Raw genomic sequence first — 19,196 nt, forward strand, 5'->3', positions numbered from 1 at the left:
ATTCTGGCCGACGAACTGCAGGGAAGGTTTGGCACAGGCCAGTCTGTAAGAGCTTTTTATGCTGGATAGGGGGAAAGGCATCTTGCCTGTCTTGCACCTTTTTGCATCAGAGGCAATATCCATTGCACTGTCTCAGCCAGCTTCCAACCACAGCGGATGCTGCTCTTGGGGCAAAGCTGACACAGTGAGTGTAGCAGACCACAGAGATGTGTTTACCCCTGGGCTCTTGATGGACAGCTCAGCTCTTGGACCCAAACAACCTCTGCACTGCTTGTTATGTCCAATAAACATCCTTCCTGACCACAATCGCTTTAGACAGCTTTCCTAGTTGGTTGCTGCTGATACACCAAATAAACAAATACTTACTGGTCAGTTCAAAAAACTTCGGCAGTCCAGAAGCCAGCTCAAATCAAATACTAGCCACGTGTTTGGATGTCCTTTACCCAGTAGAAACAGGTGAGCTATGGGTCCAATTACAAAAGAAATAGAATAAAATCGAAAGTAAACACAATCCCAGGCAATTTACAAAATGTACAAAACAAGTGTCCCTCTTAAAAGAAAAAAGAAATGAGCTGGGTTAATTTATCTTTCTGGCTTTTGGCTTCATTCCAGGCCCCAAGGCCATCCCTGCCAGGCCTCATCCATTTGTTTATCTATTTAGAGAAACACACTGATGGAGGCAGGGTGGGGATGGGGGTAAGGACCATGACACTTTTCTGTCTTCTTTTTGTCTGGCTACAGCTGTCCTCGTTAGCAATAGAAATTTCAGTTTGCTTTCCACAAATACACATTTTATTCCAAAGTAGTGGGTTAGGTACCTTGGAGAGTCACAGTACTTCTGTTTTGAAAAGCTCCAGGCCCCTTTAGGGAATTAGCTCATTTGTTCTTACAATATCCCTAGAAGGGATTCTGAGTTTTTTCTCCCAGTTAGTCAACGATGACATATTTGTCAAAGATTCATGGCAAATGCTGGTTGCTTGATTTCAGCTCTCTTGCTCCCTATTTTGTGTTAAAACAAAAACAAAAACAAACAAAGAAACAAACAAAAACCACAATGAAGTTAGGCAGGCACGTTGACTGCCAGCAGTGTGGTCGTGCTTGGGTACTAGGGCCTGGTTCTGAGACTTGGTTTACCTGTGGCTTTTGATGAGAAAAGCAGGCTTGAAGCAAAGCAGGCCATTTGATCTTTTCAGACAGCATGCCATGCCCTGGCATGCTCTAGTAAGCAGGGGCCAGGAACTGCTGCCAGGACCCCAGGGTTCGGCTGGGACTCTTCTCCAGCTGCTCTGATTCATTCAGTCTTTCTAGAGACATGCTGGCCCTTGGCAGGCTCTGATCTACCTCCTACTTCCTTGTCTCCTTTTCCCCTCCTACTTCCTCCTCTTTGCTTCTTTTCCTCCAATACCTCAGACCACAGAGGGAACTAAGAGATTCTGATTCCTTTGCTAGCTTATCTCATTTTTTTTTTTTTTTGCTCTACTCATGAAAAGTTGTTTACTTGACTCATTAAGATAAGACAAACTGTATTCAGTGGCTTATAAAGGTAAATTTTAGACAACAGCATTAAGCCAGGGCACAATATTAACCTGAAATAAGCATCGGAGGTCATCCTCTATTATCAATGGCTTGGCACAGGCTAACTCAATAAATGTGATCTCACTGAACAAGGTAGCTGGTAACACCCAGAAGTTGATTTTTGAAACAATATCTACTTTAATTTACTTGCACAGTATTCACAAAACCTACCCAGAATTCACCATTTTCTACTTCCTGGCAAAAACTAAATCCGTGTTTAAATTTTTATAACATCTATTAAAAATCTGTCTCTAGATGAACTCTCTCCAAAGCCACCAATCTTTTGTTCTATCCTGTCACCAGGCACAGAATATTATTAAGCCCTGTCAGTGTCTCTCAGTGACTTAGAGCCACTTTAGCCAAGACTGAAAATGCTTCTGTGACCTGGCCTGGACCTTCCTCTCTGGCCTCTTACTTTGTGGTAACAGCAATGTTGCCCTCCCATTCTCTGGGTGTGTTAAGTCATATATCACCTCCCCAATCCAGCTGCCTGCTTCAGATATGTAAGTGAGGATTAGATCCAGAAACTTGGTTTTTTAGAATAGGATTTTGAATTAGCATACATATATATGCTTTTATATATGTATACACATACACACATATGTAATGATGTAAAGTGGGTTTTTTTAATAAAAGCTGGAAGTTTTAAGTAGTATTGGTTGTATTAATAGTAGCACAGATTTTTTTTTTTTTTTTATAATACCCATGTGGTAGACCAGATCTGGAGTATTCACCAAAGGCCCACGGATGGAAAGCTTGTTCCCTAGCCCATGGTGCCATTGGACAGGTCCTCCCAGGAGGAGCTTCGGTTACTGGGGTAATAGCTTTGAAGGAGATACTGGGACCCTGCTCTTTCTTCTTCCTATCTCTGTTTTTGGCCATCACGAGGTGAACAGGACTTTGCTACAGAGTTTGGACATTCTAAACTCTGCCATCACAGGCACAAGGCCACTGACAGGGTTATGCAAACATGGACTTCAGAAACATGAGCTCAATTTAAACGTGCTCTTTTAAACTGATTTTCTCAGGTATCATGCCCAAGTATCAGAAGATTAACATATACTACCAGACAGCAGCATGCATACCCAGACTTAAGCTTTACGCTGAAATTATAGTCCAGTAACCGTTGCTGAATATTGCTGACCTTGCCTTCAAGACTCAGAAATAATTAGATTTCAAGTACTCTGGCCTCTAGCTTGACATGTAATGAGAATGACTTTAAATAACCAAACCATCAATCTAGTCATGTTCCTTAAATATTTGAAAAGGTCTTCACTGGGGACACAGTGGAGATGGAGTGTGAGCTGAGGAGAAGGGGTGTGTCTCAGCTCCTCTCCCCGCCCCCCAGCCCAGAAGGCTCTGAGTCTCCTGTGGTCTCTCTCCTCCCCACTCTTGGAAGAACGATTTTTCCAATCTCAAGTAGCCACTGATTTCTACCTGTGGTCCCCCCTCTCCCATCTCCAATCTGCATTGTGTCTTTTTTTTTTTTTTTTTTCATTTTAGTTTGGTATTATAAGACAGAGTCTCATTTAACCCAGGCTGTTTCAAACTCACTTTGTAGCTGAATCTGAGAAATCCGGATCCCCTCCACCCAGCTCCTGATTTTCTAAGCTAATGCACAAGTGTGGCCCTACCTGTCTCTGTTTTACTTTTTGAAACAAAATATCACTCAATTACCAGATCAGACTGTCTTGAAAGTCTTTGTATAGCCCAGGTTGACCCTGCCTTTATTATTTGGTCTCTGCCTCCAGAGTGTTTGGATTACAGGCCTGTACCACCAAGCCTGGCTACATTTTATCTTAATATGACTGACCTTCCACCATGAACCATGGTTTGCAGATTGACTATGGTATAAAATTAGACAACTGAATGTTGGCATTAGAATTAATTAGGCCGAGTTTTGGTTCTAAAGAGGGAGCTGGCGACACTGCCAATCATGTGGAAGTGAGGCCAACACGGAGTTCTTCCACCACATGGATCTTGTCCTGAACTCAGGCACTTAGGCTCTGTGGCTTTTACCTGCTGACCCGTATCACCAACTCTATTAAACTACTTAAAAAAAATCATTTTGTTTTGTTTATGATTTTGTGTTTTGGGGTGGTTTGCCTGTATGTTTGTCTGTGTAACTCTGTGCCTGCTGTGCTCCCAAAGGGGAGTAAAAAGTGTCAGGTTCCCTGGGACTAGAGTTGTGAGCTGCCATGTGGGTTCTGGGAATTGAATCTGGGTCTTCTGGAAGAACAGCCAGTGATCTTCACCACTGAGTCACTGTTCCAGCCCCGAGGCTACTTAAAACAATTCCTTTTTTATTTAGAAAAAATTCATAGAATACATTTTGATCATACTGTATCCATCCCCGACCTCCTCCCAGATCCTCTCCATCTCCCTACCCACCCAAATTCATTCTCTCTCAATACAAATTTTCAGAAGTAGGTTGGGATCAGGAAGGATCCAGGTATCTGCAATTTTAAACAAACACTCAAGATATAGTTTGACATAGAAACACAGACGTCGAATTGAGACAAGTATAAAGGAAAATAGTGGTGACTGCTACAAATAGGATATGCATCCTTTATGTAGTGAAGGATGGAATACAGCTCAAATTCATTCAGCAGCCACAGGAGGATACAGGGATGTACCATGGATCTCTAGATTTATTTATTTTTTCTATTTTAGTTAAAACAAAGCAAAAGAAACAATTCCTAAAAGGCCATGTGTAAGAGACAAACTTGTTCCAAGATCTAAATTGGAGAGATGAAAGCTTGCTTAGTTCTTACCCTAAGAAAAACTGAGCAATGCATCCAATAAGCACCCAGAGTTAGTTTAGCAGAGGTTCATCTAAGGCTCGATGAAGAAAGTCCGCTATTAGATAAAACTAGTTCAGCACAGTGAATTTCATTTAGAAAGTGATGCAGTGGTTCAGAAACATTGCTCTCATGTGAACAAAGCTGCATGTTGAAATGAGAGAGCCTCCCTAAATGGTGAGCCTACTTTTGAGACAATCTTATTGGAATTTCAGCGCTCTATAAACTTCCTGGAGAAACCTCAGTGCATAAATGAGATAGTGGTAGCTCAAAGAGCATGATGGGAATTTTGCCTTGAAACTGGTCAAAGATAACAGCTGTAGAGACCAATTACATATTTACTCTAAATTTACTTCTCTTAACCCATTCTTGTTTTGTTTTGTTTTTTTTTTTTTTTTTTTTTTTTTTTTTTTTTTTTTTTTTACATTTGATATCTCTAACGTCAAGAATTAAATTTTTTAGAAAGTTGAATTTTTTTATATTCCCGTTTGTGTAATTTGCATTTGTTCTGACCATGTCCTGGACCACAGTGCCTAAGACCCACGGGAACTGGTGAAGTTTTCCCTGGGTGAGCCTTGGTGGGATGGCAAAGCCTTTCTCTGGATTGTGTGCACATGTTGGCAGCGTGTGTAAAAAATGCCACCTTAGCTTTCTCGCCAGGATCCTTACTGCCTGAAGATTACTCCGCTATAGATTGCTCCTATTGAGATTAGCTAAACCTGCCTGTTTGCTTAGCTGCATATAAGAGCCATGCTTCCGTTTATCTGTACGTAATAACCTCTCCTCCTTGTTCAGCTGTTTGTAATAACCATGCCTCCCTGTTCAACAGTATAAGACAAACACAGTGAGCTTCCATGATGCTGAGCTTTTTCATGATAGAGCCCAGCCTACTTGGTCCCAGTTTTTCTGCGTGCCTGTGTGTCTGTCTTTCTTCCATTCCCTCACTACCCCAGTTAGGTCAGTCCCTGGGGTCAGGCAGAGTACGGCAGCTCACTATCCAGTTTTAAAGACAGGATTCTCCCAGTGAACCTAGAGCTCAGAGCTAATTGGCTAAATCAGCTGGGCACCTGGTTACAGAATTTGCCTGTCTCTCTTCCTACCCCAAGTCTCCCTCACTGGGGTTACACGCAAACCTCGCTACGCCCAGCTTCTTACGTGGGTGTAGGGAATCCATGCTCATGCTTGTAGAGCCAGCACTTTCCTTACTAAGCTGTCTGCCCCAGGTCCCCTCCCAGTGTTTTAAGCACCTCAATGATTTTACCGTCCTTCTGCCTCCTTGATCCGTCCTCTAGTTTGGACCATTCACTCTATTTTTCTATTCTTCCAATACGTTGTATTTTCTTTTGTGTTTACAACATAACAGGGTTTCAGAACTTTCCGGTTCAAAATCACCTCGGGAGTTCAAGGGCCTGAAAGACCTCTCCTCCTCCGTGCTTCGTGCTTGGAGCAGGGACTGAGGCAGCTCCAGGCTGCTCAGGGAAAGACTCACTCACGGGCAGTGTTTGCAAGAGGAAAGGACCATCCTGTTTCACTTGTGTAACCAGGTAACAGCCCCACCCACACCTGCTCATTTGATTTTGAGGCTGAAGGTCTTTATCATAAAGGTGGCTTTAAATGGCCAAATCACTGAGGTGGAGGGAAGGGAAATACTGAGCAGTGCCTAGGAAACCAGCCACACACTCAGCTGTGCCTGCACCTCTCCCTGGAGCAAACTGGACTCCCTTCTTGGCAGACCATGTTCACTTAGGATCTGAGGTTCCTCTACTTATAAAAATTCCATTCGTTGCTTTACGCTCAACACGTTGTACTCAGGAGATTCACAACTGAATGCACATTATAAAAGAGCAGCTTATAAACCTTGAGTCCTAACTTGTGGTATATTGTATACATATTTAAAATATTTTGCCTGCCTTGAACTTTCTATTGAACAGGAACTAGAAAGAAACCAAAACGAGAAAACAAACCTAAACCAAAACATTAACAACCCCACCTACGTCATTATATCACTTATCAAAGACATGAGATATAATAATTTAAAATCAAATACATTTAAGTTTTTTTTTTTTTTTTCAGTTTAATTGTTCTTGCTGGGTGGTAATCGCACACACGTTTAATCACAGCACTCCTGAGGCAGATGTAGGCAAATCTCTGAGTTCAAGGCCAATCTGGTCTACAGATTGAGTTTCAGGACAGCCAGGGCTATATTGAGAAACCCTGTCTCAAAATCAAAAACAAAAACAAACAAACAGGTTTACTTGTTCTTAAGCATGAATCTGCACTTCTTGTCAATAATCATTTTTGTCTAGAGAGTTATCCTTAATTTTTATACCAGAAATAAATATCAAATATTGAACTAATCAATAAAACAACATCAGATTGGAAAGGATCTTTTAGCCATCTCATTCCTCCAATCTAGTTTTTTAACAGGGCTCTTAAAACATAGCCTTAGAATCAACCTAGAGGGCTTCCTGTTAAAATGAAGCTTTCCCAGCTCCTCCGGAGGGCTGCAGCAGCAGCTGAGCTGGGTGAGGTCTGCTCTGCATTTCTAGCAAGCACACAAGTGGTGCTGACACTGTTGGTCAGAAGCCACAAGCATGGCCGACAATGCCTAGTTTATAAGAACCAGCATAAGAAAGGAGACAAAGCAATGAAAGGGAAGCAGCAAGGTGGGGAAGCAGGGAGGATAGAGTAATAAACACTCATGATTTTATATGACTAATATGCACCAATAAGAAAACTAAGTGTGGACAAGGGTATACACTTGTTGTTTTGAGAAATGATCTCATATAGCCCAGGCTGGTTTCTTCTTTAGCTAAGGATGACCTTGAACACTTGATCCTCCTGCCTCCTCTTTCCAAGTATTGCATGCACCAACACAGCCAGCAATAGTTTGTTTTTTATTGATTAAAGTAGAAACACACACACTGTCTTATGCACACATGTAATATGTTTTTTTCATTTTAATGACTTCTCAGAAATGACAAGCATAGCTTCCTCCATCTCATTTATGCACTTAACGTCGTGCAGTGTGATTCCACTGAACCCGGGTCCTTGACATGATTGATGGCAGTGTTTCACAGCCGCCACCAATGGCTTTCTGCCTCCCCGCCTCCAGCCTGATTGCCACACAGCCTATTTTAATCCCACCAGCCAGAGCGATCTTGGGAGAACAGAAATTTAATCATGTCATTCTTCTGCACAGAACCCTACAGCAGCTGATTAGGGTTAAAAAAAAAAAAAGTTGCCTGCCTTGTGTTGCCTGCAAACTGGTTTCTGGCTGTCCTTTACCTGGAAGCTTGTCCGTTGTGTTTCCTTGAAGTGCTTGTCCTTTAGGAGAGGGAAAAACTCAGAACTCACCTTCAAATACTAACCAAAAATTGCCTTAGTAAAGGGACCCGTTAACCTCATCACTTCCCTCAAGTCCCTATCTTGCTGAACTGTCTCCAAAGACTCTGCCCCCTTAACAGGTGCTACATGTCTTACTTGTAATGACAATTGGTCATTTTCTGCTTTTTGGGGTGGCATGTATGCCTCACAGAAGCCGGTCTATTCGTAGCACCTGCTAAGTGCTCAATGAATCTTATTTGGATCACTAAATACTTAGGTATTTTTCCTCAAAACATCTCACGCCTTTGTATGTAGTGGCAGTACTAGGAAACTTACCCCAGTTTTTAAAGTCACGTTTTCCTGTGCATGCAGACATTTTAAAACAACACCAGAAAAGCAAAGTGTGCAGTGATGTAGAGCTGGTTAAGTAAATAAAGTAATTTGTCCACCCATGAGGGATGAAAAAAACAGGAAAAGGGCTCATAGCAATAACAAAGTCAGATTCCCCCTAGGTACATTATGTTCTCATTATATAGTCCTGCTCAGTCCAGTTCAAACATGCATTATAATACTGTGTACCCCAAAGGTAAACCTTCAACTATGCTACAGTTACTAGATTCTCTTCACAATAAAGCAACCTGAGGACTAAATGCTTCGCTCTAAGTATCCCACTCCAAAACGCCTTAGAGACGCGAGGGTGATGATAAGAGAGAATATTGCTTAAGCACTAGCTGTAGTCCAGGCACTGGTTACTTCAAAGCAACCATACAAGAAAAATGCAACTATTGCCCTCAATTTTAGGGCGTGCAAGCAATCTTAAGCAAAATGGAGAAGTGACTGCTCACAGGACACAAAGTCCAATGATCTTTTATTTGAAAAAATGACCAACTTCTTTGTAAACATTTAACCCATCTACTTCACCAGCAAAAGTGCGCTACTTTCCATTCCCCCGAGAGTCCCTAGAGTATGGTGTGGAATTCAAATACACTCCTTCTGCTTGGTTTGAGACCTGCTTTGGGGTTCCAAGGCACAATACACACCAATTCTACATCACGAGTTATCTTTGCCGCCTTCTGGCCTCTCAAAGAACACTTGCGTTTGAATTCATAGAGTAATCGAAACTTCATCTTCTGTTTTCTTGCAAGTATCTTTCCACCTCTCTATCTGCTAGCAAATTCCTTGAGGATAAGATGACTCTGTCAGCTTACAGTAAACCAGAAAACTGTTCAATAAATACTGCTGAACACCATTACCTAATTTGAGTTCTGAAAATGTCTGCCTAATATAAATCCACTGATTACACATAAGGACTCAACACTGTGATTGTGGTGCCAAATTGTGAAATAATAGTAATATATTTGGTGTGCAACCCTATGTAAAACATATCATCCATTAAAGCTATTTTGATTTTTCTTCCTTCTTCACTGAGAAAATTTAAAGGCACATGTGTGAGCCTTGTTATATTTCCACTGGGTGATGCCTGCCTTGGAAGGAGGTTTCACCTGCTCCCACACCCTCCTGTCACCACCTCTCCTCCCCTACTCCTGAAACAGTGCATGGAACAAACTAAGTGCTCCTGAAGAAATGTATTCCTTTAGAAAGGGCTATTCCCCGCTCTGAGAAGTTCTAAGAAGGAGGGCCTTTCTTTCTGGATTGACAGTTTTCTATTTCCTTTAGTCAGATGTTGCTTTTGTCCTTAGGGAATAAGATTACTGTATGAAGAAATACTCCAGTGAATAAAATGACTTTGCCCTAAGCGAACTTTCTGGGTGTGAGTGCAATGGAGCAAAACCCACATTTAAATCTGGATACAAGCAAAAACATAATAAAATCTATAGTCCTAAAGAAGTTAAACAACAAGAGGGACCCTAGGGAAGAGGCTGAAACCTCACTCAGAAGGACAAACAGTATAGACCTCGGAAGTAAGAGAAGACAAGGAACAGAACAGGAGCCTTCCACAGGGGGGCATCTGAAAGACTCTACCCATAGGGTATGGAAGGAGATACTGAGACTCAACCAAACTTTGGGCAGAGTGCCAGAAACCTTATGGAAGAAGAGGGAGATAGAAAGATCTGGAGGGAACAGGAACTGCACAAGAAGACCAACAGAGCCAAAAACACCTGGGCCCAGGGGGTCCTGCAGAGACCTATGCTTCAATCAAGGACAATGCATGGAGAGGACCTAGACCCTCTGCTCAGTTTCCAAGTGGGTTCCCTAGTAAGGGGGACAGGTGCTGTCTCTGACATGAACTCAGTAGCCAGCTCTTTGATCACCTCTGCCTGGGGGGGTAAAGCCTTACCAGGCCACAGAGGAAGATGATGCAGACAGCCCTGATGACACTTGATAGGCTAGGGTCAGATAGAAGGGGAGGAGGTCCTCCCCTATTAGTGGACTAGGAAAGGGCATAGGGGGAAAAAGGGAAGGTGGGTGAGACTGGGAGAAGATGGAGGGGGCTACAGCCCAGGATAAAAAGTGAATAAATTGTGATAGAAAAAAATCTGAATGCAACAGAATTATGGGAAGCCTTCTGTTTTGAAATAAATTGCAACACAGTGAATAGAAAGTAAACAACACACTCAGACAAATGACCAGTCTTCAATCTCTACACCCACTGTAACATCAGCCATATTGACAGCCTTGTGAGTTGCCCTTAGCTGTGTTTCCTCTGCTCGCTGGTGCTGTGTGCTTTAGGCAGTTTCTTTCCAGGCAAACACAGACTGTTTACTGACTGTAATCAAAATGACAGCACTCTGTTTTCACAACGGAGTGCTGAGAGTCGATTGCCTTTTCCATTTGGCAACCTGAGGAAACTTTAGATCTGGGATCTTGAGGTGCAACTTGATGTTTCACTTCAAGATGGTGATGTTGGCTACCCCACAAATATTCAGCCCCACCAGTACCCCTTGAGATTTAAAATAGAGAAGATACAGGTTTATCTGCTCCCATGCAGGGCAGCTTTGATCATTTCCTTCAGATCAGTGCAAGCAGCAAAGCCTGCTGAGAGACAGGATGGGAAGTTTTGAATTTTGTCCTCTGCGATTCTTCATCAGCCCAAGACAACACACATGGGAAGGCCTTCTCTGACAAAAATGTGAGAGGAGATGGTTCTTTCATCATAGGGCCAGGTCGCTAGCAATGGTACACAAGGACAGTGCCACATCATAGAGTATGTACCCCTGACACATGCCTTCAGAAACAAGATGTAAGAAAGTGATCAAATGAGAGAGAGAGAGGGAGAGAGATGGGAGGAGAGGGAGGAAAAAGCAAGGAGTAGAACACACATAGGTTATAATTCAAGCAACCTGTGTTCTTGGCTATTAGACTCTTCTCTGCTTTCACTAGCTAAGGTATATACTGAGTATCCAAGATCATAGGTATTTAGTATCTATGCCCAGAGAAGAAGGAAGAGAGAGGGATTGGCTTTAATTTGGATGGCCCCTTTTATCTGTGAAACTCTAGGTCTGTGTCCAGACTTTGGGACACACGTGGGATACTCTGTACATTCATCTCCTCTGAGATTAGAGTTGGAGAGTATACCATTACCCTGTGTTTTCAACAAAGGTCACCGAATCCTGCTCCAAAACCTTTCCCAAGACAAGAGTGTTACACCTAGTAGAGGGTGCGCTGAATTTGAGAAGATTTTAGTGAACTGGACGCTTGCCAAGGTCCTCTTTATCTCTACTTAAATCTGCTTGTTGATGACTAAGTACTATGAAAGCCTTTTGGGAAATGTAAATTGAATTCTTTCTAGGAGTAGATATAGAATATCTGTCTATGTACAGTATTGAATACTACATATATGGTTTTTCTTAAAATTACTTTATCAAATCCTCTTCTGAGGAACTCTATGCAAATGACAGGTTCTTTTTTAAAAAATAAAACAAAACAATCTACCAGACACTAAGTGTTTGCAGTGAAATATTGATAATTACTTGGTTAAAACTCCTCAAAAGATAACCTTTTGAAGCAAAGAAAGTGTAGAAAGGGCATATCTTTACAAGGATCTGAATTCAGGACCACGAGAATCCGCATTCTTCCCCCTTGCCACTGAGCAGAGCAGTGGCACTAAAATAGAGCAGAGGCTGTGCGCACTGGCCTGATTTAGGTGTGGGTGATGCCACTTACTGCAGAAGAGCTCCGCACATAGCTAGGAGGGATGCTGGCCACTGCACAATTCTTTTGCAGCCAAAGAAGAGCCTCTGTGCCACAGGTAAGTGAGATTTTTGTCTTAGATAGGACTTACAGTGGCCAAGTGCTCCTGAGAGCCAAGGACATTAGCAGGGTCTCCCTGTCTTCACCCTTCTGAAGACAAAGAGTCCAGTAGATAAGGAGCTGTCTGGAGCAGGCAGGAAGCAGAAGGGAAAACCTCAAAAGGGTAGACGTCAAGGTAGATATTTTACACGCGTCCAGGTATCTCAGCAAGGATGTGGGTGATTCAGCATCCCAATTCTGAATGGAACACTGCAGTCATTCTTCAAGTGCCCGCCCCTACTCCACATTTTAAAAATGCATAGGTCCTGTCTTCGAGCTATTTCAGGTTTGTAGAAAAATTGATGGGAAAGAACAGAAAGTTCCCACATCGAGCACCCCTTCCTGTGTCTTAAATATTTAGTGTTCGGGGTTTTTCACCAGAAAGAAATTAAGAAAAATCATCAGAAAGAATTCCTTTGTGCATAAAGCTTCCCTGGTAGCTTTGTGTGATGCTGGCTGTTCAGAAATGTCTTTCTCTTTTTTATTAGATTTATCTTCTGTTGGTCTGAGTCCAGCACCATTACTGTGCATGTAAAGAAATGCATATTGTTACGATGACTTAAGATAACTTTGAGGTCCTGAGGTTTTTTTTTTTGTTTTTGTTTTTTTTTTGTTGTTGTTGGTTGGTTGGTTTTTGGTACTATATCTTTATATAGATCTTTTATGTTAATTTGTGTAAATATCCACATCATGATCTCTATATACTCTGCCACTTTCCATTGACCCCTGAACATTACACTTTCTTTTTCAAAATATGCAAGTGATATTCAACAGGAAGTTGAAACGCTCCCCACACCCAAATCAAATTTGTTTTTATGGCAGACACCATATTGGTAGAGGAGAATGTTAAATCATCAATAAATTTATTTTATACACTGTCCAGTTCAGGTGGCCCTTCTTTGGTCTTTCATTATTACTGATCCATTACTGACTTACTGTTTATATTTTCACTGTTGGTTACCCTACTATTTTGTATATGTAATAGATGCACCTTTTAAAGTAAGTAGTCTGGTCCCAGTGTATGAAATCAAGTCCTGGCACACACACCTTCATCATGTATCTGACTTTGAACATGATAATGCATTCCTTGTGCTTCTCGCCGAAAAAACTACCTGCTTCAAAATATAGATGTTCTCAGTCTAAGATTCAGCAGACCTCCTCCATGTACTGACCACTTTACTAACTTGACCAACAGAGTGGCAGAGGCCGGGTGTGAGGCCCAGTTGAGTGGTAGTGTTGAATGATGAGGAGGCCAGTACGGGGAAGACCAGGGTATAAGCTGCTTCCCAGGGCAGAGGGCACTGCTGTCCATCTCAGAGAGTACTGTGACAAACCAACCCAGAGAAGCACATCAGGTGTTAACCAGGAAGTGTCTCTTTAAAAAGCTGAAAAAGCTGACTCACCTGAAGAATGGAATACCTTTTTAGAAAAGCATTTAATTATTAACCCACTTAGCGATTAGGTTCTTTCACTTCCTTCTGAGAAACACCACTCTCTGAAAAATACCTTTAACAAAGTGTTTGGGCTTTAACTTACTTTGCTGTTCTACAGAACCTGACTTCTAAACATACCATTTCAAAATATTGGAAATCAAAGAGCTGGATGACCTGGATATTTTAAAAGTGGTCAATAAATGCATTCCTTTTTGATTATTTAATTATCAAGACAGCATTTCATAAAGTACAGAATAATGAGGCTGGCTGGGGAATCTGTGGTCAATTGAGTTGAAGTTTACTGGTGTGTACTATCCAGGGAGTACAACTGTCCATTTGGCTACTTCACAATACTCAACAACCAGCACTTATGTTAGGTCAACTATCAGCAGTAAGGATAAAAAGTTACCTACCTAAAATCAATAGGAGCTTGGTTTTTTCCCCATTATTTTCTTTATGGAAATGGAAATAAAAGCATTGTTTGTTGTTAGCTATCTCTAATGTCTTTATGTAACACATACCCAGTCATTAGCATCTCAAAATTGTTTTGAAAGTCATGGCTTTCAGCTTGCTGTGACTTCTCTCAAGCCACAGTTTCTTAGCTTTACTTAATTTTCTCTGCCTTCTTTTAGTCAGCTGATGCTAAAACCTGGCTGCATATTTTAAAAATGTTTACTGGGATTTTAAACATGCTTTGAAACCTAGACTCAACCCCAGGGAAACCATTCAGATTGGCCAACGGAGACGTAACCATTGCTCTTCCAGCTCCTCAGCAGGTGTAGTCCCAGCTGTGGGCTGGAATGAGTGAGCTCCTGGCCCCAGCATACTTCTGTATCTTTTTCCTTCCAAATACTTGTTGCTGTTGTTGGCATTTAGACTAAGAAGGTTTTGCAAATCCATACTTCTTTCTTTTTCTTTTTCTTTCTAGCTCTTCACTTACTGGCGTTCTCATTCTGAATACTTGTTCTGTATTCTAGTATTATCTAGATTGTGTGAGAGCATACAAAACAATTATGAATCCTAGTTTTGCATTTTCCTGTAATTCTGATTTAATTTATATCAATTTTTTGGTATAAATATGTAAAGATTGATGGCGGAACCTAGTGCAGCTGTTGGGAGCTGATGGTACAGAAGAACAGAAGAATTTCCTGGGCTGGGCTGGAGCTGAGAGGTAAAGCACATGCTTATCGTGTGGGTAGGCACTAGATTCAAGCTCTAGTAAGACACACATGCACACACACATGCATATATGCACAAAGACCCATGGGAGGAGTTTACCTTATCTAAACAGTTACTAACATATTAACTAACTAAATAATTACTATCACACTAAAACTACTTCTAGGATTTTGTCAATGCATAGGATTCAGGACATGTAAACAAACTATCAGTGACATTGTAAAATTCACAGCTAAAAGGTGAATGCATTCCCTATATAGAGAACTTTAAAAGATATATCTCTTCCTTCGTGGCCTGGCAAGGCTGCATCCTCAGAGGCGAGTGATCAGAGAGCAGTCATCGGAGTTAATCAGGATATATAATGAATAAATTGTGAAGAAAAAAAATTAAAATAAAAAAAAGATATCTCAGTAGCTTTAGCACAGAGTAGAAACAGGTTTATTACATGGCACCAAGTTGCTGGCCAGGGGCAAAGATGTTAACTGCAAAGGAAACATTAACAGAACAGAGGGAAACAAGGTGGCTGGGAGTCTAATTAAAGTGCCATGGTAATGTAAATATCAGCAGGAAAAGCAGAATCCCAGGAGGAAATTGAAAGAAAAGCTATGAAGCAGCAGTGGGCAGTAGGCGGTGGCTGGAGCTGCCCATAAAGAATTTGAGTGTCAACAGCGCATTTCTTCCACATATGGTCAAGTGGTTGCTACTCCATCAGGTTTGTTTTGTCTCTGACAAAAACACTGGTTGGATTGGGGGAAGGGACAACCAATACAATGACCAGATTCTTCCTGTAGGTGTTTTTTACTGGTGACTCCCTTATCATAAGTAAATTGAAGATGATACCGGATATTAAAAGAGGAATTTGCAGAGAAATTGCATGCCTGTGATCCCAGCACTTGGGAAGCAGAAGCAGGAGGATCTTTGTTCAAGGCCAGCCTGATCTACAAATTGTGTTCCAGGACAGATGGGGGTACACAAAGAAACCCTGTCTCAAAAAACAAAAAAAAGGAGATGAAGGAGAGGAAGGAAGAAGAAGAAGAAAAAGAAGGAGGAGGAGGAGGAGGAAGAGGAGAAGAAGAAGAAGGAAGAAGAAGAAGAAGAAGAAGAAGAAGAAGAAGAAGAAGAAGAAGAAGAAGAAGAAGAAGAAGAAGAAGAAGAAGAAGAAGACTGGAATTTTTGACTTTTCAAAGAAACTACACTATCCAGCAGTCCCCTACCCAGGAATAAACTCTCTTGTTTTATAATGGCTTGACATGAACTTCCTGGTTCCTTAGCTTTAGCATGAACAGCTTCACTCATTCCTCAGACTCGCTTTGTCCATACAGAAGTTTGGGTTCCTTTCCTTTTGGGTTCATTTTTTAAAGGTCATTTGCACCCTAGCTTCAATGAAAAGAAGATTCCTAGAATACTTTGGAACATTTTAAGTTAGACACAAGTTTCATAAGAGTAAATGTCACACACAGAGAGCTAGAAGTCACAAAAACTAAAAACAAGTGGCCAGCTCTCAAACTGTTAAACCTTATGTGAGATCATGCCAGCCACAATGCTATTTAGTAATCAGAATTACGACTTAATTAATTACCCCATCTCAAACTCATGTGGAGGTATAAGTACAAAATGTTCTGCATAACTCAAGAATAAAGTATATTCTGACTTCCAGGAGATTAAAATTCTCCAAAGGGAACTTCTTGACAGAAAATGGCCAAAGTTATTTAAAGAGTGAAATCCCATCTTTGAATTCACCTTCTGACTAAAACAATATTAAATCACTCTTTAATAATGTAGGGACTATCATTTCTCTTACTTTGCTCTAGCATGGAGCATGGTCACATGGAGGGCTTCCTGTATGCAATCTCAAAAAGGATGAAAGTCTAATTCAATTATTACAGAATTAACACAAACAGGTAAAGGGATTTTTGAACTTTGGCAATCATTAAAGATACCAGTTCGACATTTTCTTTGTAATTGCTCTTCATTCATATGTTTTGGACAATAGTTTTTCTATAAATGTTCTGTTTTTTATTCACTTTACATCCTTTCTCCCTCTCAGTTCCACTCTCCCCCTCTTCCCCTCCCCTTTCCCTCAGAAAAGGGGAACTTCCTTTTCCATCCACCCCATCTATAAACTTCTTCAATTTCAAATCTAAAGTGAAAGAAACGGGGACCTAAAAAAATAATATATCAATAGTTGACACATTGAAATTTACATGCCTAGTTAAGTAGATGACTTTTAATTAAATCAAATTTCTAAATTAACTTTAGAAAATTCTACTGAGGTTAATTATATATTCAGGTAAAAAAAAAATCAAATTTCAGAGGCCCAGAGAGCCATAGTAGATGTGGTAGTTCATAGAGCAAAGCATTTCTTTGTCTTGCCACCCAGTTAACAAAGTGAAGGTCAGTATTATTTTGCTTGGTGGCTACCATTTGTTACACCACATTAAAGTGCAACCAAAGAATTGCTAGCTTTATCCCAAAGCAAAACATATTGTCAGGTAAAGGTGAGCTACGAAAGTTGAAAGTTGCCTCCAGATCCAACAGGGGTGCAAGACGCAGTAAGAACAGGTCTGAGTCTTCTTCCCACAATTTCTGAACACCAAAACACACAGGAATTCAGATGTCCTGTTTCAAACTATTTGGCTGTGCAAATTATTCATGGGGAAACATCCAAATGCAGGTAAAAACCAATTTGAATCAAAATTAACAAAATAAACCCTAAAAGTGCCAAAATGAACTGTTTCTGACTTAAATTATATTTCACGAGCAGGTGAGCAACTGACCCTCATTGCTTTGTAAAATGAATAAAACAGCCAATTATGTAAGTGCAGGAATGAATAATATATTTTAGATGACAAGCGAGACATTGTCACAAAGTAAGTTCACAAAGTTTCTGTGCATGAAAAGACAAGAAATAGCAGTGTGCATAGCCATTCAAGGGAAGAAACGTCCGTCACTATCTCATCATACACTCATTCCTTGTTGGAAAAAAAAAAATGTCACTACTTACTTTCATTTACAGATGGTTTCAGATAAACTTCACCCCGCAATTAAGGACCCACAGGAGCTGGGAGGAAGCTGGAACCAAGAGAAATGACTAGCAACAGATTCCAAGCTCAGTGCCTATCCTGCTGAGAAATCTTACCCTCCAGTTGCTAAGCCTCTCCTGTGCTCAGCTCTGAGCTATCCTGAGTCCATTAAGTCATCCTGGCTGCCATGAAGATGAAGCTGACAGCACAGTTACTGGAGTCAGTTTAAAGAGGCCCAGGGTGGTTGAAGGAAAAGATTAGGAGGCCTGGGGTGCTGAAAGGTCACCCCAGCTCTGGCTCCCAGAGATCCTGGTGACATGCAGCTGCCAGGAGCACGAACCCGCACTTGGAGAGTCTTTGGGGAGAAGCAGGACCTTTGTAGCATGACAACAATTTCATCAGGCACATTTTGCTTTCTCACCTTTAACGATACACTCAACAGGGTGTAAGCCCAGAGAGTTTGTGACTCATTAGAGCCAGGATATTTCTGGGGTTTAGGTGCTGTAATCTGATTATCATTGTGTGATAGAAATTACATTTTTAAAAAAATGTGATTTCTCATGAAACATACAATGCCTCTGTGAGTCCTCCCAGAGGTCTTTTGTCTGAAAAACAAGCCCTATCAAGGTAAAATAAAATAATGATAAACCCCGGGCTTTGATTTTGCTAAAAAGAAAAGGGAAGCAAACAAGAAAACAAATAAACACAGTGCAGTCCATAATAGCATCATTGGACAGGAAGAACCATCTCCTGGAAGTTCCGTGAGCTCCCCAGAGGGTGTCTACGATGTCACCACTCACTGATACTGTCATGGGTAACACATTTGTCGTGCTGATGTTCAGCCAGGGCCCTCTTCCCAGATGACACTTACCTACTGTTAAGCTACAGAATTCCTAGTCGGTTTCGCCCCGCCCCCTTCCTGTTTCGGTAAAAGGTATTTCATCACTGGCACTAATAATAGCAACGATACCTGTTCCTTTCTGTGGGCGTTGGGGTGGCAGATGAGAGGGGAAGGGGGTGACAATCACGTCCTAGCATCCACAGGAAGCCCTGAACAGAAACTGTTTCATTCCCACTGTTTTCTAAGTAGGCATACCATTGTGTTTTTGGACAGTGTGCTAGAGGCTCCAGAAGTTAAATTACTTTGTTAGGAAACAGTGGAGCTGCTTCTGCCTGCCAACCTCTGTACCACTTCTCCATTTACCCCTTGGTGTTTCTACCAAAGGAGGAACTGGCCAAAGACGGTGAAAATGTCTCTACTTCTCTGTTTCTCTACCTTCATGCCCACTAAGCCACTTGTTGTCACAGAGGAGTCAGGAAAGCCGGGGATGTCTTCCATATAGCTGAGCTCAGAAATCAACAGGAAGAAGTCTAAACGAATTGTTGTTGGACTTTGACTCCACTGCCCAGGCCAGGAGATCATACCTCTGTGGTCATCAGTGTCCTTTGGGAGCCTACAAAGCTCTTCAGCAACAGAACCTGAACCATGTCCCCATTTCCAGTGCAGAGTCAAAACTACTACACGAACACAATTAAGATCTGTGGCTGACAGATGAAACCACCACTACATTTTTATAAAGAGTGAAAGGCTCGAATTTGTTCTAGAT

At 41.4% G+C, this 19,196-nt stretch overlaps 1 protein-coding gene and 1 long non-coding RNA gene across 8 annotated transcripts in view; one reads left to right on the top strand and one right to left on the bottom strand.

Annotated features, from left to right (window-relative positions):
- Positions 1-19,196, bottom strand: part of Scn3a (sodium voltage-gated channel alpha subunit 3) — a 115,309-nt gene that overhangs the window by 94,196 nt on the left and 1,917 nt on the right. The window contains exon 2 of one of the 7 annotated variants that reach the window (XM_060390310.1): positions 367-461. The exons of the other annotated variants lie outside the window; for them this stretch is intronic. The gene's annotated coding sequence lies outside the window, so the exon portion shown is untranslated. The remainder of the gene's footprint in view (positions 1-366; positions 462-19,196) is intronic. 7 annotated transcript variants of the gene reach the window in all.
- On the top strand, positions 11,812-17,709 carry LOC132655914 (uncharacterized). Its single transcript, XR_009593867.1, has 3 exons — positions 11,812-11,913; positions 14,474-14,558; positions 17,583-17,709. It is a non-coding gene; the product is annotated as an uncharacterized LOC132655914 (long non-coding RNA).

Source organism: Meriones unguiculatus, chromosome 8, assembly GCF_030254825.1.
Source record: "Meriones unguiculatus strain TT.TT164.6M chromosome 8, Bangor_MerUng_6.1, whole genome shotgun sequence".
In the NCBI taxonomy this organism is placed as follows: domain Eukaryota; kingdom Metazoa; phylum Chordata; class Mammalia; order Rodentia; family Muridae; genus Meriones; species Meriones unguiculatus.